The 27,314-nt window shown below is 46.7% G+C and overlaps 1 protein-coding gene across 4 annotated transcripts in view; it reads left to right on the top strand.

Moving 5' to 3' along the window:
- The window catches only part of Slc7a1 (solute carrier family 7 member 1), a 73,268-nt gene that overhangs the window by 12,181 nt on the left and 33,773 nt on the right, over window positions 1–27,314 (top strand). For all 4 annotated transcript variants that reach the window (XM_031338779.1, XM_031338780.1, XM_031338781.1 and 1 more), the window contains exon 2: window positions 26,712–26,806. The gene's annotated coding sequence lies outside the window, so the exon portion shown is untranslated. The remainder of the gene's footprint in view (window positions 1–26,711; window positions 26,807–27,314) is intronic.

Below are 27,314 nucleotides of genomic sequence, written 5' to 3'. Positions count from 1 at the left end.
TTTTCACTAGATTCACTTGTTGTCGTCAGAAAGGGTCAAGTAGCAGCCTGGGGTTTCTTAGTAACTGCCCACCTCGGTTGAGAACTCTTGCCTGACTGACCCTGGATTTGTCGCCTCTGAGCACCACTTCGAACAAGATCCTCTGGGCACATTCTAAATGAATAGTTCTCTAATATGGACCTTTGTCTACCTGCAGCATCTGCTGGCTGTGAGATGTTCCTTGGTCAGGGAAGGTACTTTCATCCCGTTGCCCACTCTGTCCCTCTTCCTGATGGTGCAGTTCTGCGATGGGTGTGGCCTTCTAGAAGGCTGGTCTCAGAGAAGCTTTCTCTGGTCTGGTAGTATCCATGCCCCAGACAGAGTCTGCAAGCTTCTTTGACTGTGAATGGAACTAAGAACTAAACTTACTTGTGACCAAGTCCACACAGCCACACAATGACTGATAAGTAGACTGATATGAAAGTTTCTTAGACTTCAGCTCTACCCATGGTGTACACTATGGGCTTGTGCTTCCTAGAAATGGATTGTGTATCTATTAGTTTCAGTGCTTTGAGTTTTTCTTGTGTACATTTCCTTCAGTGAGTGAGATTTGAGGAAGAGCCCATCTGAAAGGTTAGTAACCTTGTCTTTCAGAGTTGAGGACTGTGGGAGGAACTGGAAAAAGTTGCTCACAGAAAGATAAATTTGAGGTTGTGGAGTCTGATGGCTTGAAATCGGAATGCTGAAGAAAACGATAACTAACATTAGCAGCGGCAGCCACACCCTGAAGTAGTTCTCTGAAGGCTGGGGTTCTTACTTAAAGGTTTAAAGTTTTCCTTGTGCAGTACTTAGCAAATAAATACCTTGTCCGCATACACCATTCTTAAAATAATCCTGACCCATGGAATCAGATGTCTCCAAGAAGGCACACAGACTAATAGAACTGACAGTCCAGCTTATTGAAACAATGTACAATTATCTGTCCTTGTTCCTTGGAGGCTTAAGACAAAAACTTGCTTCTTAAAATGATGTTTTGATAGGAATTCAGAGTAGTAGTTAATTTGCAGTGTCCTAAGGGAGGCGTGTATTGCTAACACTATCCATGGATTTGTTTTTTGTTTATTTTGTGTGTGTGTGTGTATATACATACTTTGTTCTATATATATGAGGGATAATATATAAATTAGAACACTTTTCCATACATCTATTACCTCAATTTAATATATACACTTTAAAGATTTATTTATTTTATGTATATAAGTACACTGTAGCTGTCTTCAGACATGCCAGAGGGCATCGGATTCCATTACGGATGGTTGTGAGCCACCATGTGGATGCTGGGATTTGAACTCAGGACCTTCAGAAGAGCGGTCAGTACTCTTAACCGCTTGAGCCATCTCTCCAGCCCCTCATTTTTTTTTTTTAACATTTATTTAGTGTGTGGGAAGGCACCCCCACACAACATTCCTGTGGAGGTCCGCAGACAACTTTCTGGAGTTGGTTCTCTCCTGCTATGTGGGTGCTAGGCATCGAACTCAGGTCAGTAGGCTTGGCAGCAAGCACCTTCATCCCCTGGGCCATCTCGCCAGCCATGACCTCAAAGTCTTAGCATCGTGTTTGGTTTTGTCTAATAAACTTTTGCTGTCAGACACTTCTCTTTTGCTTCCTCCCTAAAGGGTCATCTCTAGAGGGTCCTAACCAAGAGACCTCATGAATTCTTTGAGTAATTGGGTTGAGATGGGAGGGAGGAAGGGATGCCTGGTTGACATGAGAGTTTGATGCAATCAGAATTTGAGGAAGTTGGTGTCTAATTTGTCTGTAGTAGCTTCTTGTTTAGTTGCCAATGCCTCTTTTGGGTTTGTTCTAATCATCAAGGTGTAGTTGCCTTGCCTTTCTGGATGATTTAAGTAGGGGGCGGTGTGTGTGGGGGGGCGCAGCACTTCATACAATTTGAGTCCCTTTTTGAGCTCTGGGGTTATTCATTTCTGTCCTGTGGTTCGTCTAGAGCTACTCAGAGCAGCCTCCGAGTTAGTGAGAGTGTTTGGGGAGAGTCTTCAGACCTCCATGGGCCTCCTTTATCCAGCCAGGTATCCAGAGGTGCTGAGGCAGAGGCATTTGATTCTGAGAGGCCCTGGGAACTGAAGCAGTGGTGGACAGATTCTCTGCACAGCTGCACTGTAGGGGTACAGACCCAGGGTTCAGCATTTTAGCATGTCCCTTCTAGCAGAACATCAGAGTCTGCTTGACTCTGCTGTGGGCATGGCATGCTCCCTTGCCTTCAACACATGGCTTAAGGACAGTTTCATTCCCGCTGGATCAAGTCCCCAGGAAGGGCCTGTGCCTACAGATACAGCAATGTACTAGTGAACAGGAACACCCAGGGACAAGACTGACTTCATAGACATGTAAGCATTCATCGAGGGAAGCATTTCCACCATCAAGGCCACATGGTTCGCTCCTTCAGTATTCCTGCTGATTTTCCTCTATCTAAAAAAGAGAACAAACAGGGACATAAAGAGCAATTGGATGGCTCACTGTGCCAATGGGGGCCAGCCATAAAGAGAGAAGGAAAAGTCTGCAAACATGAACCAAGAATTTTGCATAACATAACCTTTTGTATCTGTGAAGTCCGATTCTAAGTATCTTTAGATGTGCAGGCATCCATGTGTACACAAAAACCCTTCGCTGGGGAACTTGAGAGCATCGTCCCATTCCAGAGGTCCTGAGTAGGTCTGCAAGATTGTGTTTCTAACCAAATTTAGGAACACTTGGAGGAGCAAGCCCTCTAGAAAGTACCGGATCCTGGATGATTGTAGGAGCTCTAGATTGAAAAGCTAGCTGGCACAGAGTAGAGGATTCAAACGTGACCTTTCCACTGAACTGTAGCATTGCTTGCCTCATTCTCACTGACTGGAGGCTCCCCGCCTGGTCTGTGCGGTCATTTCTATTCCGGGTGGTTATCTATTCTCAGCCGACATGCAGATAGGACAGAACTTCTGTAGAGGTGGGGCTCCTGGAAGTATAGCTGAAATGATAGCCAAGGGCCTGTTGGGCAGGAGGCGACAGAAATATGTAGAATGAGATGCAAGAACTTAGCCACCAAAGGAGGGCTGATTAGGCTAGGAGCAAGCAGCCTTCCTCATTGCTGGAGGTCTGTGTGACATGACCAGCTATAGCTCTGCCTTGGTTTCTACCTTTGAGGTCACAAGTCTCGGGTTTGGGGGAGGCTCAATAAAGACAAGCCATCCTCGGTTGTTTAGTGTGTATATAAGAGTTAAAACTTTAGCCTCCAAGGGGATTCTCCAGGAATCCCATTCCCAGATGCCACATATGTGTGTCCTTGCTTTGCTGATAAAAGACTAGGGGTCGGTTAACATGGATAGAGATGTTTCCAGAAGACTGAGCAGAAGGGATGGGCTGAGGCTTGTTCCCTCTTCGTCAGGAAATTCTCCACAGAAGAGGCGGATGTCAGCTCTCTCATTAAGAGCAGGCAGGGGGAAGATGAACCAAGCTTGGAGAGGGGTTGGGCTGGTGGACTTGGCACTGTCAGAGCTGGCATGGGCTATGAAGTGCCAAGGTCCCCTGCTCAGAGGGCCTTCCGCACCAGGGTGCCACTTAGAATAATATCTGGAGTATGCTTGAATGATTAGGTCTCCTTGTAATTTACATAGGCTTGAGTTTTAAGGTCTCAGGAAGGGTGGCTAGGGACGGGGGTGTTCAAACATGGGTCCCACCCACCACTACCTCCCTAGGGGTATTGAAATCCTGCCAAGAGGAAGGATTTGGCTCCGACACGGCAGACTAAACCTTGGCTGTGTTTGCCTGTTATCGAGTTCAAAGCTGTCTGTCTGGTGCAGGATGTGGCAGAGGGGAATTGAACGTGAGAAAGGAGGCCGTGAATTCGTTCCACTTCTCCAAGAGCCATGTCACGGCTCTCTCTGCCTTCCCAAGGGTCTCACCGCTCACTGTGCAGGGTCCCCAGTAGACAGGAGTCCCTCATTAAAACATTTTTCTTTTACCTCATCATAGGAAAAGAAATGAGGAAATCACAATAGGAATGGGATATTATGAGATGGGAGGTATTATATGATTTTTTTTCGTAAGTTTAATTTTATCTTTATGTGCCTATGTGGGTGGAAAAGTGGACGAGAGTGAATTGCCCTCAGAAGCCAGTAGAGGGCATCAGGCTTCAGGTGATTGTGAGCTGGGGCTGCCTGGCCTGGGTGCTAGAAACTGAATCCTGGTCCTGAATGGTATGTGTTCTTAACTTCTGAGCCATTCCTCTGGCACCACATGATTAAAACAAAACAAAACAATAAAACAGGGTGGGCTAGAACTCACAGAGGTCCACCTGTTTCTGCCTCTTATGTGCTAGGATTAAAGTTATGCACCACAATGACTGTCTCACATCTTTCTCTTTTCTTCTTTTCTCTTTTTTCCTTCCCTTTCCTTCTCTTCCCTTTCCTTTCCTTCTCTTCCCTTCCCTTTTCTTTTCTTTTCTCCTTCAAGACAAGGATTCTCTGTATAGACCAGGCTGTCCTAACTCTTTAGACCAGGTTGGCCTCAAACTCAGAGATCCATCAGCCTCTGCCTCCTGAATGTCCGGACTAAAGGTGTACGCAACCACACCTGGCTGTGTCTCACAGATTCATATGCTTGCCACCAGGATTCCTTTAAATACATAGAAAAATGTCATTTAAAAAGCCAAAAGCAATCATCAGTAAAGCAGATGTCATTTATACCCCCATAATCTGGGACGTGTGGTCACCTACTTCTGAGATGAGCAGCCCTGGGTGGTGGCCGTGGTTTGGCTGGACAGCTGACTGAGAGGACTTAGCTTGCTCTATTCCCCTGGGTAGTTTGTCAATTTTGTCCTGTGGGGAAATCCAATCATTGATTGTTTTGAGAGAAACCAGGTTGGTTTGCAGGAACCTAGGGGTGGTTTATAATCATTATCTCATGTGATGTGGTCACTGGAAATATCCAGTTTTCATTTGCCTCACCAGGCATTGTGGCTGACATTGCATTTTTACAGTGAATCTTCTGCCGTGCTAACATCACTCACCCCTTTCAGAGGATGCCCAGAGGTAGGTTTGTGTCCTGATGGGTCACAGCCAGGTGAAGGCATTCATCTGTGTTTGGAGGGTGTCTTTATATGGTTTCTAGTGCTCTGATAAAAGACCGTGACCAAAAAAAAAACTTGGGGGAGCAAGGGTTTATATCAGCTTAATTGTAGTCCGTCTGGAGGAGAAGGCGGGGCAGGAGCTCACTGCAGGAACCTGGAGACAGGAGTAGAAGCAGAGACTGTGAAGGAACACTGCTTATTGGCTTGCTCAGTTACTCAGTCTGACAACCCAGGACCACTTGTCCAGGAGTGGCATCATCTATAATAGATGATAGTCATCATTAATCGAGACACCGCCCTCTACAGGCCAGCATAATGGGTGCATTCATTCTCTCAGATGAGGCTCCTCTTCCCAGAAAACTCTAGCTTATGTTATGTTGACAGAAGATCAAGCAAGACAGAGGTTGTACTGGCTGGATTTGTGTGTCAACTTGACACAGCTGGAGTTATTACAGAGAAAGGAGCTTCAGGTGAGGAAATGCCCCCACGAGATCTAGCTGTAAGGCATTTTCTCAGCCAGGTAGTGGTGGCTCATGCCTTTAATCCCAGCACTTGGGAGGCAGAGGCAGGCCAGCCTAGTCTACAGAGTGAGTTCCAGGACAGCCAGGGCTACACATAGAAACCCTGTCTCAAAAAACAACAACAAAACAAAACAAGACAAAAAAAAAAGGGCATTTTCTCAATTAGTGATCAAGGGGGGAGGGTCCTTTGTGGGTGGTGCCATCCCTGGGCTGGTAGTCTAGGGTTCTATAAGAAAGCTGAGCAAGCCAGAGGCAGCAAGCCAGTAAGTAACATCCCTCCATGGCCTCTGCATCAGCTCCTGCTTCCTGACCTGCTTGAGTTCCAGTCCTGACTTCCTTTGGTGATGAAGAGCGATGTGGAAGTGTAAGCTGAATAAACCCTCTCCTCCCAACTTGCTTCTTGGTCATGATGTTTTGTGCAGGAATAGAAAACCTGACTAAGACAGAGGTGTAAGAAGATTCCATGACAGATGGTACGTACCGCCCATCAGTAGTATTACAGGATTGTCTGAACAAGATGGATTTCAAGGGATGTGACTATTTCAAGTGTGGGAATCCTGGGCTCTCACATGCCTTGAAGCAGCCTTTGAACCGGAAGATCCAGGGAGGAGGTCCCCTCTGTTGTCCCCTGCTGCCCACACCAAAGCAATCTTTGTTGGGGATTCATCCCATCCTCCCCTGCAGGTTAGGTAGACTCAGTGTGTGTCTACCCAAGACTTGGCTGTCTCTTAGTGCAGACTGTGGGCAAGGTGTTCAGACACTGGGCCAGGGCCTCTGCTCTGGGATTTGGAAGGGATTGTTGTGAGCATTACTTTTATGAGGATTTCCATCTCTGGTCAGCAAACAGTGAGAGTTTGTGACTATGGAGCCACCAAAGAGCATATGCAGTTAGGTGAGACTGTGAAATCGCATGTCAAACAGGAACAGTAATGACCATGTGTGGTGGGGAGAGACAGGATGTCTTGGGTGAGGACCATGACATAGGGGACTACCTAGAAACTGCCCCCTGCCTGTTTCAGTTCAGATATGACCAGCAGGTGTGACAGTAAAGGGCAGAATGGACTCTACCATCCATCTCCATGTGGCCCAACAGATCTGTGCTCCTCAAATTAATATTCCAGAAGAGGTTCTACCAATTAGAGCAATCTCTTTATCCCAGTTGTGGAAAGAGTGAGAAGCCGTAGGCCTAGCATTCCATGCCCAACCAAACACCACTGGAAGCTTATCCAGTCATGGCAGGGCCAGGTATTTCCTGGTGTCAGGCCAGTGGCAGCCATGTCCTGTTGTGCAGGGAATCTCTGGGGGAAGATTGGAATGTCCAGGCCACGAGAAGTCTGGGTCCCCAGCTATCTCACCAGGGAGGAAGCCTGGGGTTATTTTTCAAAAGGTTATTAGCTAACCATACATGTCAACTATATACAGCTCCCATCAAAGGGAAATGAAAGGATTTTTTTTTAATATATATTTTTGCCAGCACAAACACACCCTGTTTAGATTTAGGGGGATAGCATTAACAGTAGCCAAGCCCATCTAAGAGGCTCTAGAAGAGATCTGGAAAAACCCTCTGTGCAGGAGCAGTGTGTTTGGGTTAGCTCTCCACTGTGTTCTTTGCACTTCCCGCCCCACTGAGTTGCAGGCTTGCTGTAGCAGACTTAAGCAAAGGGCAACATGAAGAGTCGAGGGGAGGTTCTTATCTGCCAGACATCACATGCAGAGAAATGGGCTGGGATCTGGACAGGATTCTGGAACTAAGAAGGAGAGGACTCTAGAAAGGGCAGGGAAGGCTCACTGTCCAGCCCTGGTGTGCCTCAGGGAACAAAGGCTGAGAACCTGCCTGGGATCCTAACTGTTGACTGCATGGGTCCCGGTACATTGTTCCCAATTCACCACTGCATCTGCTTCACCTGGCTTTCCCTGGACACCCGGTCAGCTGGCAAGCATTGGATACCTGGGAAGCAGAGTGTGATTACTCACTCATTCCATTGTTTCCTCGGGATCCTTTCTGTTTACCTGAGCAGTGTGATCTGGTTAAGACAGGCATCCCTGTCTACACTGATGTGTGGATTTCAAAGCGGCATATGCTTTGGCCCTTGGATTAAGCAGCAGGCTCTGAAGTGTGCCCCTCCCCTGGCCCCCCAGCCCTCCTGACACACTTCCCTTGCCCTTGGAAGCATGTCCCTGGTTTACAGGGTTCACGGCAGGACAGGGCGTGGCAGAGAGCCAGATTTGCAGAAATAAGACTTTGGTGCAGTCCGAGTTCGGCTGTCTTCAGTATCTGCTCTTTGAACAGAAATCTGATAAGTGCCGCAGTACAGAAGGGTGAAAGTTCTAGGTTGCCGGCTCCAAAGAAGCCTTTTTCTTTTGTGTGGGGATGGCAGGGTGTGTGCCCAGAAATGCTGGCTACACCAAGGTCAGAGATGTGATCAGGGTTTCAGAGAGTCACAGCCCCCAGTGAGGCGAGCCACAGAGTCCCAAGAAGATGCAGGAGCCATGTTTCTCTCAGGCTGGACCGTGCTTTGACTATATAAATTTCAAAAAGCAAATAAGACTTTGCATGACTGATTGTGAGGGAAGGAAGGTGGGAGTGGCTCTGGTGATTGGCAGTTCTGTGGCCCACGAGGGCCAAGGTATTTTGGAGTTTGTCACGAGTCTTTGGACTATGCTATCAGGAGACATGCCTGCTCACAAAGGTTGCTTTTGTGAGCCTCTCCCAAGCAGGGCACTTGGCTGGAGTAGGCTTCGTTTCCCTGGGGTAGTATTTCTGATGTTCTTGGCTCCCCAGACACAGGCTGCATGGAGGGTGTTGGCAGGGAGGAACAGAGTATGCTTGGGGCCCAGCTGTTGTCTGATTTCGAAGTGCCCCCAAGGAGAAGCCACACTCTAGGCTATTTCCTTCTCCCATGAGTGGCCTTTATCAAGACGGTACAGTCATGTCCTTAGGGGACATCCCTAGTTTGCAGTTAGTGTCACTGTTCCCAAGGTTCCTCTGGTAAGGTACTTTGGTTCCCACAATGGAAGACTATAGAAATGATAGTGTAGACTTGACCCTGACAGTGGAAGTATAGAAGGACCTGGATTCCAGCCAGACCATGCGGGGGTGGTGTGGGGGGTGGGGGTGGGGGAGCCTGAGGCTCAGTCCAGAGCCAAGTCTGCTGGAAGGAAGGTGACCCCTGAGCCACAGGACCAAGGAGCCTTCAGCCCACCTGGCTGTCCTTACACCATGCAGTTAGACACATCATACCCCCTATGGAGACTTTTATTCATACTTATTTATTTGCTCATATTTATATATGGAGACAATTACCCTACCTTGTACTCTGGTTGGATAGAGAGACTTGTGACCTTTTATACTGATGCTTAAATCTAGAGTAATTCAAAGAGCAGTGGTGTGACTGGCCAACAGGAAGGTGTGAGGTCACCTTTGACTTGGAGCTACCTGGTAAGGACATAAGGGGACATGGGGTTCTGGTGTCAGAGTGACAGAGTTCCAGCTTTGGCCTTGACATAGATAGAACACAGGGATTTGCTTCTTGACCTCTCCCACCTTCTTTGGGGTCTTGAGTACAGAGGAGATTTGTAGTAAAAAAAAAAAAATTAAAAATCTCAATGAGGAGTTTCTACCAGCCTTTGACCATTTATGCTCTCAGATGAAAGACACACAACCTAGCCGGGCGGAGGTGGCGCACTCCTTTAATCCCAGCACTCGGGAGGCAGAGGCAGGCGGATTTCTGAGTTCGAGGCCAGCCTGGTCTACAGAGTGAGTTCCAGGACAGCCAGGGCTACACAGAGAAACCCTGTCTCGAAAATCCAAAAACAAAAAAACTAAACCAAACCAAAACAAAAAAGACACACAACCTTTATATTTTTAAATATGCCTTATGCAGTACAGTGGCTGGGCAGCTGCCTATTCTCCATGCTGTTAGAATTTACTTTCCCATCCATAACCCACGTTATAACTTACTATGTTTCATCTAGGTTGTTCTTAGCTCCAATTGGCCAGCCCACATGGCCTCATTTTTATGGCTTAGCTAACCCATGGTGGCTCTCCTCTCCTGCATATTCTTTATCTGTCCCATGGTGGCTTCATTCTCTCTCCCAACCTAATCCCACCTATGTCTCTTCTGCCCAGCTATTGGCTGTTGGCATCTTTATTCACCAATCACAATTAACTGGGAGCAGGGTTACTCAATGTTTTACCTGTGGACTCTTTCATCTCTGGAGCATCAGTCTTGGGGGCCCCAAATTAGCATTAGAATTCGAGCAACATTAGGCCAACCCACTACAGGGATTGCTTTCCGGTTCTTAGAGCAGTGCTGTGTGTTTAGCAACTGGACAGTACATGACCTATCTCTCTATTGTTTCTTGCACCCCTTTTAAAAAGTATCTTTAAAATTCATTTTATGTGTGAGTGTTTTGTAGGTGTGTGTGTGTGTGTGTGTGTGTGTGTGTGTGTCTGTGCACACGTACGTGTGAGCTTAACACATTCCTGCTTGATGCCTCGGAAGTCAGAGGAGGGCATCAGATCCTTTGGACCTGGAGTTACAGATGGTTGTGAGCCACCATGTGGGTGCTGGGAATCAAACCTGAGTCCTCTGCAAGAGCAACCAGCGCTCTTAACCGCTGCACCATCTCTCCAACCCCTCTATTTCAGTTTTAATGGTGCTTTGGTTGTTCTGAAAGCCTTCCAGACACTCTCCCCCTCTCCTAGGTTCCTCTGCTAGGGCAGAGACAGACCTATCTATTTAAACAGACAACAAATGGGCCTTCAGAGCATCTGCTTCCTCTCCTCTGTCCAGTGTGAACCCAGGTTTGATTTGCAGTTGTTTTTACTGGTGTCAGAAACAAGGGGCAAATCCGCAGCCCTAAGAAGCAGTGACAGAGGACAAGTGACAGTCTCCAGTTTGGAAAGTGTGCTGCTTACATTAACTAGGTCCCCACTGTTAGAAAATGTCTCCTCTTTACCTGCAGAAAGCAGTGTCCTGCAAGTCCAGGTACATTTCATGGGAGCACAGTGTAAGCTAAGCTTTAATAGCCAGTGAAGATTATTAGTAGACACGGGACCCTCTGGCCTCACAATGTAGGCATTTAGGTGTAGGCTCATAGGAGAGAGGTGGTGGCTCATGACTTGTGAGGACAGAGATTCATTTGCAATGTCAGCTTTCCTGGTCACTGTATGAAAAACTCACTTATTAGTCTCCATGTAGACTCGCCTGCCCAGCACAACACAGCGGTCACAGACACCCAACAATGTAGGAAGCAGACTGCGACTGGTTAGTTTTGTGCCAGGTGGTGCTTGCCAAATCTTTGCTTTGTCATCCCTGGCTATATTCTACATATTCCTATATTCTTTTGTTTGTTCCTATAGTCTAAATTCTTTAAGAGACTACACAGTTCATAGTAAGGAAACACGCACAGGTGTCTTTTATTTTGTCTTTTTGAGACTGGGATCTCTTTATCGTGTAGCTCTGGCTGTCCTGGAACTTGCTGTGTAGATCAGACTGGCTTCAAACTCACAGAGATCTGCCTGCCTCTGCCTCTACAATGCTGGGGTGCCAAAGCTGTCTTCCTTATTTGCTTGTTTGTTTATTTATAAGTTGAGAGGTGAGTGTGGTGGAACACACCTTTAATCCCAGCACTTCTGGGGGAAGCCACATTTCTGTGAGTTCGAGGCCAGCCTGGTCTACATAGTGAGTTTTCAGGGCTATACTCTGAGACATTGTTTCAAGAGAAGAAGGAAAGCAAAACAATTGGAAAATATTCTGGGGCTTGACCACAGTATAAAGCATTATCTCATTTAAAACTCCCTCCTCCTCTAACCCCCCCTCCTTCCTTCTTTCTTCTCTTCCTCCTTTTCCCTGGGTCCAAGCTCCTTTGGCACATCACTGTTTTGATAAGGCATTGCTGGGAATCCTTCCAACGAAAGATCAAGAGATCTTGGCGTGGGTTGAATAAAAACATAAATAAAAAAAAAATTGAAGTGTCCTTTGATGTTTACTTGGTTGGACACGCCTGCTGCCCCGACTTAAGAACCGTTGCAGCCTGCGTCGTTCAGATGAAGGGAAAGAGGAAGCAACTGTGCCCAGCTTTGGTGGGAGGGGGCGGGGAGAGGAGGTGGCTGCCTGCTTTGCTCTTCCTTTATCTCTGAGGATCTTACTTGGGCTCACTCAGGTGTGGTGGTTCTGTTTATTTGGTTTTATTTATAGGCACTGGGGGTTTATACTGCAGATAAACCTTAGCAAGAAAGTAGTTCTTACAAGAGTCCTTGGAGATGGGGAACTTAGAGTTGTCAGGTGTCAGGTTTCAAGACCTCCGCTCCTAAGGAGTACAGCATCTGTTCCTGTGTTTATTACTGCAGCAGATGTTGGTTAAGATTCTGTGACTGTTGATCTCCACCAGCTTGACTGGATCTAGAATCACCTCGGAGACGTGAACTTGTGAAGGACAGTCCTAGAAAATTTTAACTGTGGAGGGAAGACTCACCCTTGATGTGAGTGGCACCTGGGGGCCTGACTGAATCACTGGGAAAGGATGAGAGGTCTGGAGAGATGGCTCAGAGACTAAGAACACTGTTTGTGGCTGGGTGGTGGTGCAAGCGCTCAGGGGGCAGAGGCAGGTGGATATCTGTGAGTTTGAGGCCAGCCTGGTCTTCAAACTGAGTTCCAGAACAGCCAGAGCTACACACAGAGAAACCCTGTTTCCAAAACAAACAAACAAACAAACAAACAAACAAAACCAAAAACCAAACCAACAACAACAAAACAAACAAACAAAAAAACACAAAAGAAAAAAAAGTAACACTGGTTGCTCTTGCAGAGGGCCCGGGGTTCAATTCCCAGAACCCACATGGCAATTCATAAATGTCTGTAACGCCAGTTCCAGATGATCCAACGCCCTCTTCTGGCCTCTACAGGCATTGCATGCACATGGTGCACAGACATACACAGGCAAAACACATAAAATACTATTAAAATACCTTACACCCATCCCTCTTTGCTTCCTGACTGTGGACTCTGACCCCTGCCTTCCATTCTTGTCACCATGCCTTCCCCACTAGGAAGGTCTGTACCTCTAAATTATGTGCCAATATGTGCCAATAAGCCATTCATTTTTAAATTGCTTCCATCAGGGGGTTTTGTCAAGAGATGAGAAAAGTCAGGGATACATTGCCTCAAGGTGATGCTCTTAGCTAGCAAATGTCTGCCCCTCGGGGCCATGTGTAGTTCTTGGGGTTCTATGGATATCGGGATAACACAAGCAGTTGGTGTGCACTCCATTTCCCTAGATCAAGTGAGCTTTCAGGAATGACACGCCGCAGACTTTCATTCCTTTGAACACGAAGCTTATACTTGGTGCGACCTTTCTTAGTTCCTCTTTCTGAGCCACACGCTTTGCCCTCACACTCCATCATTATTTCTGAAATAATTTGTGTGATTGGCCATTCCTTTCCTTTGCAGACTCACTGAAGTAGGCTCCGGGTGTGTAGCCCCTCCCCCGTCCAACCAGCCAGTACAGTGGCACTGTTACCTTGGTCATTTCCATAGAAAAGCTTTTGGTGGACTTCCAGCTTTGTCCTCTGAAGATTTTGTTGGCCAATGTCTCACTTGGAGCAAGCCTTTGCCTGAAGTCTGTTGCTGCCTTTGATGGTGTGAGAAGTGCTAAGAGCAGCCTCCTCCAGCTGCCAGGCCCAGGATTTAAGGTGTTTGTTCTCAGTATCTCTTATTATTTTCTTTCCATCGATCTCTAGATTATAACCCAGAACAGAGAGTGTTGTGGTAGAAGTCCAGATGGCAGAACCACAGGTTTTACTTAGGTATTGCATCAGCTCAAAACTAAGTACTTCCTGGCTGGCCTGAAACTCGAAATATAAACCAGGCTGGTCTTGAACTCACAGAGATTCTGCCTTTGCCTCCTGAACACTGGGATTAAAGGTGTGTGCTAGTATGCCCTGTAAACATAATTATTTCTACATCCAAATTTAGAATTCCTATCAGCCATCCAGACTGGAGCTTTGAGGGATTAACATTTGCCTCATCCCTGTTTTCTGTGCCTCACACGCAGTTAATGTTCACATGCAATTGCTCCTCTCCCTCTCAGGGTTTGGACCTCTTTTTCTGTTGGTGAACAAAATCTAGTAAATATATGTATTGGCTGGTTTTGTGTGTCAGCTTGACACAAGCTGGAGTTATCACAGAGAAAGGAGCTTCAGGTGAGGAAATGCTTCCATGAGATCCAGCTGTAAGGCATTTTCTCAATTAGAGATCAAGGAGGGAGGGCCCATTGTGGGTGGTGCCATCCTTGGGCTGGTAGTCTTGGGCTCTATAAGACAGCAAGATGAGCGTGGCAGGGGAAGCAAGCCAGTAAGTGACATCCCTCCATGGCCTCTGCATCAGCTCCTGCTTCCTGACCTGCTTGAGTTCCAGTCCTGACTTCCTTTGGTGATGAAGAGCAATGTGAAAGTGTAAGCTGAATAAACCTTTTCCTCCCCAACTTGCTTCTTGGTCATGATGTTTATACAGGAATAGAAACCCTTACTAAGAGACAGTATATCTTGGGTGAAGGATCCTGGCTCTTCTTGTGTGGACCCCCCGGGACCTGGGCTGGCTCACTGGGACAGGTATGATGGAGGTAGGTCAGGTGCCAGGAGGCATGCTTAGGCGAGCTCAGGAGTCTGCAGGCAGATGCAGTACCTGATCCACCCACCTTGAGCCTGGGTCCCGACTTGTCACAGCCTCAGGGTTGAGCCGTGGGTGCCTTCCTGGCTGCTGGCCACCTGTCGTCTTGTCTTTTCTGGTGACATTTCACTTTGACTTTTTCTTTGAAGAGGTTTCTGAAGCAAGATTGTCCCATGTAAAGGTCAGGAAAAAAAAAAAAGAGAGAGTAGATGATGACCTGTTAACAAAAATATAAGTTAAAAGGCAGGAAGTGGAGTGGCTTTATACAATTAGGTTGGAGAGGATGGTTTAAACAAGTGTCCTTGAAATGATTCTTTAATTCTTTAGTCCTTTTTCTTTAGAGTCATAAAGCAGGATGTGGAAAGCAAACATTTCTATTCAATGTATACACACTTTGGCAAAACAAATAACGGGGCTTTGTGAGCATCCAGACGTCCTGGGCAGAGGAAAGTAGCTTCTCTCAGTTGGGGATTTTTAAAAAAATTATTTATTTTTTTATTTTTTATGTTTTTGCCTAAGTTCAGACCAGAAAAATGGCCTCATGGTATAGTAGGCAGAGCCCAAGCATTTTGCAGGTTTGTGTGAATTTGGGCTGTGTGCACATGTGTGGAGAAATGTAGACACTGGGTATCTTCCTCAACTGCTCCCAGGGTCTTACCACATAGCCCTGGCTAGCCTGGAACTTTACAGTAGACCAGGCTGACCTCAAGCCCAGAGATCGGCATGCCTCTACTTCCTCAGGGCTGGGACCAAAGGTGTGTGCCACCACTGTCTGGCTCCACCCAGGTTTTGAGACAAGGGATCTCACTGAACTTGGGGTTCACTACTTCAACGAGGCTGCCTGGCCAGTGAGCTCCAGGGGTCTTCCTGTCTCTTCAGCATTGGCTTTTATGGACTGGGGGTTGAGTTTATTTCCATGTGCTTGTGTGACAAGCTGAGATTCACCATGGCAAGAGTCATGCCTTCCTGAACACAGCCAAGGCCTCTGTTTTACTCTGTAGAGACTAGACATCCCAATGTTTAAATATTTTAAAATGAAAATTTGGACCAGGCTGGCCTCACATTCACAGAGGTCCTCCTGTCCCTGGTTAAAGAAAGGTGTGTGCCATGATGCTTGGTGAAATGCTATTTTAAAAAGTTTGGTTTGTGTGTATGGGTGTTTTGCCTGCATGTGTGCCTCGAACCACATGCATGCAAGGCTGCCAGAGGCCAGAAGAGAGCATCAGAGTCCCTGGAAGTGGGGTTTACAGCTGGTTGTGAGCCGCCATGTGGGTGCTGCGAATCCAGGTCTTCTGCAAGAGCTTCCAGTGCTCTAACATCTGAGACATCTCTTCAGTTCCAGAAGTTTAGTTTTTTAAGCTTTATATTTGTACGGTGACTTCAAAATTACAAAATGCTGTTGTGCTATAGAGGTAATTTTGGGTGTACTTAATCATCACAGCACGTTTAAGTTAGCTGTTAATCAGGTCTCCCACAAGTTAGGGAGTGAGTGACCTTGTAAAGAGACGGGGCTGACATGATGCTGAGCACACTGTGGTGTGGGAACCTCTTCAAATGGGGACGTGAACTAGGAACCCGGAGGATTCGTGCATATTTTGACTCCAGCTTAATCCTTCTTATTATTGTTTCAGGATTTACGTGTATGGGTATGAATGTCTTGCCAGAAGCTGTGTCTGTCTGCATATCACATTAGTGCTGAACCCAAGGAGACCTGAAGCAGTGTCAGATCTGGAACTGGAGGTGGCCCCACACCTTTTAAAACAACTTTTGGGGGTCTGGAGAGATGGTACAGTAGTTTAGAACAGTTACCGTTCTTCTAGAGGACCTGTGTTTGGTTCCCAGCACCCACATCCCATTCTACATGTAGCAGTCTGCAACTCCGGCTTCTGGGAGATCCAGCCAACACCTCCTCCGCTCTCTCCCCAAGGGCATCTGCACTCATCTGTTGCACGCGTCAGTACCTCATAACTTTTTATGGATGGATAACAGTCCACAACATGGGGCATTTGGATTGTTTCCACTTTTTGCTATTATAAATTTTGGGGTATACTCCTGTTAGGACACCCCACACAGTGAGAGTTCTCTTTCAACCCAGCGTCATTCAGATGAAAAGATCTGGTGACTGTCTTAGTTCGCTTTGCTGCTGTGATGAAACACTGACTTAAGGCGAAAAGGGTTAATTTCAACTTGCAGGTTGCAATCTGTGACTTTAGCTGTTCAGGGGGAGTAGGAGCAGGCTGGCTCTGGCTTGAGCAGCCAGCTTCTCACTTGGCCAGAGTGTACTGTAAACACTTTAGTCCTGGAGGGCCCTGCCTTTGCCTCCTCTTCCTCTCTTTTCTCCTTATTTATTCTTTTGTGATGATTTAAAAACAGAACCATTCCTAACTCAGGTCTCACAAAAAAACAGGCTAGGTACTATTCTTTCCCTTTCAGGTTTTTATTTTTATCCATGTGTATGTGTGTTATCTCTGTGTATGTGTGTGTGTGTGGGGGGGGAGGGGTGGTTGCCCGTGGAGGCCAGCAGGAGTTGTTAGATTTCCCAAAACTGTAGTTACAAGGACTGTGAGCCACCTGATATGCATTCTGGGAACCGAACTCTGGCCCTTTGCAAGGACAATGTGTGCTCTTACCCACTGAACCACGGCTTCAGCCCCCAAGGTGCTCTTTCTTGTCAACTCCTGGAGCAGATTGCGGTTAGTAGGTTTCTCTAAGTGTTCTGACTGTTGTTCTGCCCCCAAGGTGCCTTTAAGCAAGAATTTTTCTTGTAATCAGTTGTTAAATTCCAAAGTAAATTAGAAAGTAGGCATTGGAATTTCCAGTGCAGCTTTCAGTGTCCCCACAGTGAGAAGCTATCTGGCTCCTAGATCAGGTGAGTTCAGTGACTGACTTCCAGGAATTTAGATGTGAATCTTTTGAGTGTTATCCGTAGATTTGAGAACATTGTTTAAGTGATAAGAAAAGTCAGATTCCTTTCAGGGGACCTCGGTGAGTACACACAGGACACAGACTGTGTTTTGGAATGGACTAGCTTGATTTCCACTCTTCCAGGCACCACATTCTTTATTTCTCGTGTAGCTTTTGGGGACCCTTCTCACAATCCTCAACAGTCCGGCCTGTGGAATGTCCCCTCTAGGGAGGATGGTCTGTGTGCGGAGGCTCGTGGCTCAAGAAATGCTCGCCCCACACGCTTTCTCGGCGTTTAGGATTTGTAGCAGCCAGCCAGCAATTTAGCTCCAGGAGAACAAATTACTTGCAGGTCTAAAAAATAGTACAGCAAGGCCTAGGCTTGTCAATGCTTGCTTGATTTCCTGTGGTAATTGTGGGGTTAGCACAGACAGCCTTCTTAGAGGACTTCTTAATTCAGACCTGTGGGCTTCGGGCCGCATCCCAAATTCATTTGTCTTTAGGGGTGGTTCCAGACACACCTGTGAGAAGGAAAGACTGCTGATGTCACCTGCTAGAAGATGTTCCTTAGTATCATGCGTATACCCCAAAGCATCACAGGAAGTCACCTGGCTTGTGTCTTGGCAGCTGAAAGCCGATGACCGGTCCATTTGTGGGCACCCTGCACACACTGTTGTTGGGAATGTATCTCCCAGTTCACCTCTGCTTCCCCTGAGCAGGGCATGCCCCAAGCTTTCCTGTTAAACTTTAAAAAGGAAAAAAAAAATCTTCCTCATGATTGCTTCCTAGAGTCATCCTGTTTTCTCAGGTCCTGGACCACACACACATACCCCCTCAGTAGAGGGGTTCCTACTCTGCCCTTGGTTTGGAGCTGAAGGCCTAGAAACCACGTATGTGGCCCTATTTACGCGTCTTCCTTACTCTTACTCTGTGCCCTGACATTGTTCTATGCCAGCCGCGAGCTGAGCTTGGGTTTTGTATTCCCACCGTAAGAGAACAGCCTAAGCTGCCATGCACGGGCTGGGTGTGTTTATTAGGCATTTTGTGTCCCTGACTCTCTCAGAGCGGAATGGCCATTCAACATAGTAAATGGCCCTGTGAACATGGTGTCAAGTGCTCACCGGCTGCAGCTGGAGTCCTCTCAATGATCTGGAGGGTCGGAGATGAAGAGTTTAGATTCAGAGCAGAAGTGAAGCCTGTGGCAAGGGGGCTGCTAGTGTGGGCATTTCCAGTTCCCTGCTGGCAGGAGCAGTTCCCTTATGGTGGAATGGATCACTTATAGCCATTCTCTCAGGGTTTTTTTTTTTTTATCAGCATCTTAAAATATCATTCATGTGCCTTGATGTTCATCGGTTTGAGCGAAACTTGGTCTTTTTCAGTGAATGCAAGGCTTATCTGGCCATCACGACAATTCACGATGATTCTAGAATTTCCATTACTCACCCCTGTGTAATCTGCTCATGTTTGCTCCTCATTCCTCCCTCCTCTACTCCCCCAGTTCCAGGCAAGCAGTAAGCTCTTTCCATCTGGATTCCAGACATTTCATACAAAAGGACCCGCCCGATGTATCCATCCACCAAAGGCTCCTTTCACTTAGTATGGTGTTATCCAAGCCTGTCTGTGCTGTTGTACACGCCAATACCTCATAATTTTTTATGGATGGATAACAGTCCACAACATGGGGCATTTGGGTTGATTCCACTTTTTGGTATTATAAATTTTGGGGTATACTCCTGTTAGGACACCCCATACAGTGGAAGTTCTCTCTCAACCCAGGATTAGGCACAAACCACACCCAAACACCTATTTTCTTTTTTAAAATATTATTTATTTATTTTTATTTATACAACTACACTATAGCTGTCTTCAAACACACACCAGAAGAGGGCATCAGATCCCATTACAGATGGTTGTGAGCCATCATGTGGTTGCTGGGAATTGAACTCGGGACCTCTGGAAGAGCAGTCAGTGCTCTTAACTGCTGAGCCATCTCTCCAGCCCCAACATACCTATTTTCACAGAGAGATCCTTTATTAAGCAGGGAAGAAAAGTCAAAGTGGCTGCCCTCTGACTCAGGCGGGAAACAGCAGCACGTGACCTTGCGGGTGTCATTTGTAAGGGGAGGAAAAAGGAGGGCTGTGTTAGAATGGGCCAGCATGTGATGGTCAGCGTGCTCCTGATTGGGCATGTTAATTATGTGATCCAAACAGGCTCTGGATTGTTGCACTTCAATACTTTGATAAATGGACCTTGGTGACCACCCTCAGGAGGAGGAAGTAGCCAAATAAGGGAATAGAAATTTGGTGGCTAGCTTCAGGAATGTGATCTAATCATTTTTTCGTAAAGAAGAGGGCATCAGGAAAAGGGCAAGGCCTTGTAGAGCCATGCGTGCTGGCTGGAGTCCCTTCAATACCTTTGAGTGGAGTTGCCAAGTCGTGAGCCAATTCCAAGTTAAACTTCTGTTTACCTGTTTAGATCTTCTTTAGGTGAGTGCTCCGATTCCTGCAAGTCTCAAGGCCAGCAGAGAAATGATTGACGAGATCTGAGTGGGGTGAGAATGAAATTTGGGTCAGCTCCACTTTAGCAGGCACTGGGTCAAAGGTGCACAGAAAGACACAGGAAGGGGTGTGACAAGGCCTTGGAGGATGCTCGGTGCTTCTAGGCAAGGGATGGTAGGATGATGGGAGATAGCCTGTGGTCTGCCTGCATCCTGCCAGCTGACCCACTGAGTGTGTCCCTAGGCCACTGTTCTTCCCAGGCACCACCCCAGGGCACATGCACATGTTGTGGGAAATATTAAAAAAATGGAGCCTGCCAACTCTCCACACTCCTGCTTCTCTCAACCCGCCAACTCTCCAACCCCATCAGGCCACGTTCCTGCTCTAGCACCGGCACTGGCCGGCCACAGCACTATGTCCAGGCAGGGTTCCACGGGCTCTGTCCCACATTCCAATAACCAAATAGATTCACCACCCTCATAGTTTGATAACACAATACCCAGTACCCTGGTAGAATCATGACTCTTAAAGCTCAATTAACCAGATTTATGTATCAATAATATCACAATTTATGAGATGCCAATACAATAATTTCAGAGCCAACTGGTAATGATAAAAGCTTTATCCCAATATTTCTAACCTTGTGAAATCATAGCTACTTGTGGCTGGTAAATGCTACGAGGGTACATTTGTCCAAAGCCAGCTTGGTTCCTCACCTCCTACCCTGCAAGTCTTAGCTCCACCTCCCTTTTCCCTGTCCAATCACAGGCCTCCCACGGCCCTAATGGAATTGGACAGGGAAAATCTTGCAACATGCACATACAAAGGAATCCTGCTTTCATCTGCTTGTTTATTACCAATCTACGTGGGCTCTGGCAGTAGTCATAAGCAGATCTTGGGGATAAAGGGCAGTGGAAGGTGATTACTGTGCTGTGTGAAAACATGCAGGCATAGGGTCAGAGTATGCCTTTGTTTTTAGGGGAAGCCACATGCAGCTTGAAGACATCCATAGTAGTAGCGTAGAGCCTCCAGGGCTGGGCCTTGACCACCACACTGTACTCTGCTGGGAGACACATGCCCTGCCTTATCAGGCCTTTTGAGCTGCTTCTGGGTTGGATCTTTGAATCTACCTTTAATTTCCCCCATGTCCTTTTTCTTTGCTGATTTTTTTTAAAAAAAGATTTATTTATTATTATATTTAAGTACACTGTAGCTGTCTTCATACACTCCAGAAGAGGGCGTCAGATCTCATTATGGGTGGTTGTGAGCTACCATGTGGTTGCTGGGATTTGAACTCAGGATCTTCAGAAGAGCAGTCATTGTTCATAACTGCTGAGCCATCTCTCTAGCTCCTGATTTGGTTTTTTGAGACAAGAGTCTAGCATTATAGCCCAGACGATCCTCAAACTCTCCATCCTCCTGCCTCAGACTCCTGAGTGCTGGGGTTAGAGGTGTGAGTCATAAAGCCTGGTTTTCCAGGCTTCTTTTCTTTTTACCTGCTCATTTTGATGATAACTTGTAGTATGTGTGGGTCCCTCAGTATGTTTTGTATTTGTGGGTGGCAAGGCTAGCCCTCTTGGAACTGGAGAGATGGCTCAGGTTAAGAGCATGGGCTGCTCTTTCAGAGGACCTTGATTCCCAGCACCCAAAAGGCAGCTCATAACCGGCTGTGACTCCAGGTCCATGGGATGCAACGCCATCTACTGGCCTCTGTAGGAACATGCATGTGGTGCAGAGGCACACGTAGGCAAAACACTCACACATATACATGCACACAAGCAAAATACACACACTGAACGAAAAGAAAAGAAAAGAAATCCCACGATAGCAACAACAAAAGAGTAGCCTTTTTCTCATCAGACCCTTACCTCTTCACTGGTCAGGGCTGTATTTTGATGACTGGCAGACAGACATGCTGCATGTTCAAACTCAGGATGAGTGCCACTGTCCCCTTGAGCACCCCGTTAATGAGACAATTCTTTATTTTTAAAACACAAACTATGTAATTAAGAGCTGATTATTCACCCATCAAACCGTTCTTCAATCCAACTGCAGTATCCCTTTAAATAGCGGCTTCCCCTTGGCTGCATTTATCTGAGTAGCTCATAAGCTGTTTGGCAGAGAGATCTCCACGCTTGCTGAGAGCGGGAACTCAGGGTTGAAGGACAGAATGAGATGGAGAGAAAGCATTTATGGGCCCATGACATTTATTCCAAGAAATTCTCCAAGAATGCATTTATTAAATTAAAAAAAAAAGTGACAGATTTCTGTCTATCAGTCAATCAGTCTAGACTGTTATAGGGAATCATTGTGAAGCTCTGGCTGGCTTCTGCCTCTCTGTCTGTTATCTATCAGTCAGTCAATCACCTGTCCTGACAGGATCTCACTGTGTGACACAGGCTGGCTTTGAACCTGAGTCTCTTTCTGTAGTTGTGGCAGTGCTCTGAGCTTACAGGCATGTGTCGATGCTCTTCAAGTTTTAACCAATGCTCTGTGCTCTGGAGGAGGGGAGATGCTGGAGCTGGGAACACTATGTCTAAGCTCATTCTGCCTCTCTGGTCGGCAGGAGTTGGGATCAGAATTCTCCTCAAACCACTGCTTCCTCATCCTGTTCCATCATTCTGTATCCCCTAGGAGGATTGTTCATGTGCCTTAGGTGAGGGCCTGGTGCACAGAATGGACTTAATATATTGGTTAACCTATTATTATTATCAATAGGACCATCAATGATTTAGTTTTGCTGTGCCAGATGCACAATTAAGAGGTAGCAGAGAGAGCGTGCCACTCTGGGGAAGGAAGCGCCTGAATGGGAAGTCTGTGTGTCTGGTGTGTCTGTCCTTCCGTGCCTCCCCATGCTATGCCCTGACTCTCTCTTCCTTTCTTCCAGTGCTTTTGGCTCTCGTTAACTTTTCCTTTTAGAGTCTGAGTGCTAATGTTTTTTATGAGGCAAGTTGGTTCCTTTACTCTTAAAGAATTTATGATTTTGTTTTTTAAATTATTGAGTGGTAGGTTCGTGCTTGTTGGCTAGCAGAGAGGGCTAAACCACCCTCCCCATTCAAACAGACCTGATTCCTTGCAGGTAAAAGATGGCTGGCTTGCAAACACTCAGACTCTTTGTCATGGTGAGAAACTTTTGAGTGTGAGCCTGTGTGTACCACGTGGATGTAGTACTTACAGAAACCAGAAGAGGGCACCAGACCCCCGGGACTGGAGTTATAGTTGTGAGCAGCCAAGTGGGTGCTGGGAACTGAAGCCAGGTCCTCTGCAAGAGCAACCAGCACTCTTAACCTCTGAGCCATCATTCCAGCCCCATAAGCGGACTTTTAAATACTATGCCAACTTCAATATGGAGTCACCTTTCATGAGCCTCTGCACATCTATGACATAAGAACCATATACCCAGCCAGGAACTTGAAAGGCACCTGGGAGACCTGTAGGGCAGAGTAGGCACCCAGCAATCTCAGTTCTACAGGCATTGCCTGATATCTGTCTATAGGTCAGCAGACTCATTCCCGAGCCGGCGCCTCTGCCCACACTTCACCTTTATGTGCTTTGATGCGTTCGCTTCCTCTCTCATGGTTTGGAGATAGTTAGGTTTCTCACCGGATGCAGTGACAAGGTTTTGGATTCTCGGGAATACAAGCTTGTTTGCAGATCTTATCTGTGCTTCTTGGTCTTGGAATTTAGGTAATCAAGCACTCTCCTGCTTGATGAGATCTGCTTTATGAGATCTGTGTAGTCCTTTACATTCTCCAGGTCCATGTCAGGAGGTGCAGTTTCTTCACTGCCCAGTGTACCCTGCAGGTTGCTTAGTAACGTTCTTGGCCTCCTGGCTATTTTAACTGATATACCTTAGTGTGGCAATTGAAGAGGTCTATAGACCAGTGGCTCTCAACCTGTGGGTCAAGACCTGGTGTGTGTGTGTGTGTGTGTGTGTGTGTGTGAGTCAAATGATCCCTTCACAGAAGTTGAGTAGGACCATCTGAAAACACAAATATATTTACATTATAATTCATAATAGTAGCAAAAATCACAGTTATAAAGTTGCAATGAAATTAATTTTGTGGTTGGGGGAGTCACCACAACATAAGGAACTATATTTAAGGGTCATAGCATTTGGGGGGTTGAGAAACTGTGCTCTAGACATCTGGATGTACTGGGGGGAGCAGATCAACACCCCAACCCCACCCCAGTTGGAGCCATCATTTGGCTTTTACCCATGGGTAAGATTCTCTTTCCTTGGCTTTCTTCAGTGTTCAGCAGTGAGGGGCAAGGTGGCCTTTGTCTCAAGGTTTTTGTGGCTTGAAGGATGAATCATCAAATTTTGAGCCAAGTGATCTTAGCACAGAATGGGTGGAGTAATTTAATGAATGAAAAGTTAAACAGAGTCAACTAACCTGGACCGGTGGGGGGTTCTCAGACACTGAGCCACCAGCCAAAGAGTATACATGGGCTGGACCAAGGCTCCCAGCACACAGGGCTTTCTTGTCTGGCCGAAGTGAGAGAGGGTACATCTAACCCTGCAGAGACTTGATGTGCTAGGGTTGAGGGATACCTAGGGAGGAAGCCTCACTCTCTCAGAGGAGAAAAGGAGGAGGGAGGACTGGGAGGGAGGACAGCATTTGGGATGTAAATAAATAAATAAATAAATAAATAAATAATAAATGATAAATATATAGAAAGGTTGAGACTAGAGTATTTATAAAACCATTCTTTGTTGACCATGTTTCCTTTTGAGATTTTAAATGTTAACCCCACCCTCCCACCCATCCAAATACGCTTTTGTAGAACCTCAGGCAGCGTCCATCTAGGTGGTATGTGTGGTCTCTGAGAGAACTTTTAAATTTCAATTTTACTTTGGCCCGAGGGGGAGTGGATAGAAGCACTGAGTTGTCCTTGTTTGCTTTCTGTGACGAAACACGGGTCACGAGCAACTTTGGGAGGAAACAGGTCTGTTTCATCTTACTGGTTACAGTTCATCCTTGAGAGAAGCGCAGGCAGGAGCTGATGTAGAAACCAGGGAGACACTGCTTCCTGGCTTAGCTCCTGGCTTGACCAACTAGCTTTCTTCTACAGCAGAAACAGGAGAGAAACAAAACTCCCCACTCCTGGCTAGACAGCACAAGAGAGAGGAAGGGCTTGCATCCACGGTCTCCTTCAAGGACCTGTCTTCAATGGCCTAACTTCCCCCCACTAGACTCTACCTCTTAAAAGTTCTGCAAGCTCCCAATAGCCTATAGGATGAGGAATGATCCTGTACCATGTGGGCCTCTGGGGCCCATTTAAGATGGAAATTATAGCATGTTGTTTGGAGATTTGTAGGCTGAGGGGTGGAAGGGATTCTCCTAGGTTTTGTGATCCAGCCAGGATGGCTACCTCTGGGCAGGAAGGTCGTAAGAGTCAGTGGCGAGACAGGGACCAGAGTGAGAGACATCACAGGACCATTGTACTCACAGACTCAAAGGCCACTGTGGCCACCTGCACACTTGAGGGGGTGGTTCCACCAGCCCTTAGCTCTAACTGAGGAACCACATAGACAGCTGATGGCTTCTGGGGGAGGGGGAGTCAGGTTTCATTTGAGGTGTGGCTCATCCCAGGTCAGCCACCCTCAAATGGATGGCCCTACACCCAGGAGTATATGGGAAGCAAAACTTGGGACTGATGGGTCATTTTTTAAAAGGAGGGAGACGGGAAGTGAAGGAGTTGGGTCAATATGATCAAAATACTTTGTATGAATTTCTCAAGAAATTTTGAAAAGAAAAAGAACAGACTCTTGGCATGCCTGTCAGCATAGCCTCAAAATGGCTAATGGTCAGCATAGCTCGCTGTGTGTGCTACAGGCTCTAGGCGCTTTCACTGAGTTCCTGTCTCTGTTAAATGTAACGATCACAATTTTAAATTTTAACCCTACCCACCCACCTACCAGAATACCCTTTTGTAGAACCTCAGGTAGTGTCCATCTAGGTGGTGTGGTCTCTGACAGAAGTTTTACATTTCTTATACATTGCTCAGAGGCTAGCTAATACTTCCAGTGCATATGCCCCCTGGGCAGGGCGGGTGTATACTATTGATAGAACACAGCATGCACAGTGCATGATCACAGATCCACCCACCTCCTCATCCCTGAAGGAAGACCTTGAAGGGTAGTGGTTACATGCTGCCCGCTTTACTATGAGAAAATTGGTGCTGGATTCCTCATGTATTAGGTGTATGGGATTTTCATTATTCTGCTTTTAACAAAGGAATTTGCAAGTCTGGCAAGTTAGAAAGAGTCTATTAGAGCCTTCCTTGGATTAGGGAAAATCGGTCCTAATGAATTTAACTCACTATGCATTCCAGGCCGCTAATCCCAATAGGTTCGCCTTGGATTAATGGATGGCATTCGGTTTTTCTTTCTCTTCCATTTAGCATTAAGTGTCTTACACACTACAGCACAAACGTGTGACCAGAGCAAGCCCCCCAAACAGCTATTTAAGAGTCCCCTGCTCAGCCTCTCTTTCACTCTTGGGGACTGACCCCAGGGCTGTTGGCGTGCTTGGTGAGCACCACCTTACACACCGCAGTCACCTTCCTTAGCTTTTGCAGATGCTGTGTTTGGATATGACACCAGAGCTCTGTGTGCCGTTGGTGGGATCTGAAATCATCTCGTGAGGGCTTTTAAATCCTGAGACGTAGGGTGCTTACACTCTGACTCAGGTACAGTCCTGTTTTACTGATGTATGTGGATAATGTTGGCATGTTGCAATATGCCATTAAAAAAAAAAATCATGAGGCCGGAGAGATGGCTCAGCGGTCCCAAGCATGGGCTGCCCTGGTAAAGGCGAATGACTCCCAAACCTTCGTGCCACCCATGCTTAGCCTCATCAGTGCCCACCGTGGACTCTTTCAGTGATGGCGTCCTGCTTACTATAGCGGAGATGAGTGGAATCATTCCTTCCCCTGACAGCCCTGATTTGAAGGCTCTGGTGTCCAAACACAGCTGTGTGACAACCCTTTCTTCTCTGCCTTGCAGGAGCCTGAAGCTAGTGTAGACTCTGCTGGGACATCTTGGCTCCCAGGTGCCGATCCTATCCTCCTCAGTGAGAAGGTCCGAGAATCTTACAGCAGGTACTGTATGCCCATTGGCACCCCAGACCATGTACATTTTTTTGCATTAGAACGTATCACTCATTTCAACCTAACCTAACTGATAACCGTAGCCCTCTGAGCTCTCCGTGGACGTGGGACCTCGGACCTTGCCTGTGCTGGGTAAGCAAGCACCCCACCTAAGCTGAACCTTTCGCTCTTTTTAAAATTCCCAACACTTGTTCTTTTTTATACTTGAGAGTTCTGAACAGAGCGTGTGTCCGGGGTGTGGGAGGGCAGAGGTCAAGAGGTCAAGGCTGGCCAATGAGACTGTCTTGCTTTTTCTTTTTAAATAAATGTAGCTCACTTTAAAAAATGTCTGATTCTTATGTTTGGGTTCTGCACAGGGAAAGGTGCCACTGAGAATATACTTTAAAAATCTATTGCTCTAGCTGAGTGTGGTGGTGCACTCAGGGGGGCAGAGGCAGACAGTCTATGTACTGGGGCCAGCCTGGGCTACGTATTGAGTCTAGCCTGGTCTACATAACAA

Source organism: Mastomys coucha, unplaced genomic scaffold, assembly GCF_008632895.1.
Source record: "Mastomys coucha isolate ucsf_1 unplaced genomic scaffold, UCSF_Mcou_1 pScaffold22, whole genome shotgun sequence".
Lineage (NCBI taxonomy): Eukaryota > Metazoa > Chordata > Mammalia > Rodentia > Muridae > Mastomys > Mastomys coucha.
Note: the sequence above shows the minus strand (reverse complement) of the source record. Positions and strands in the feature narration are given on the sequence as shown.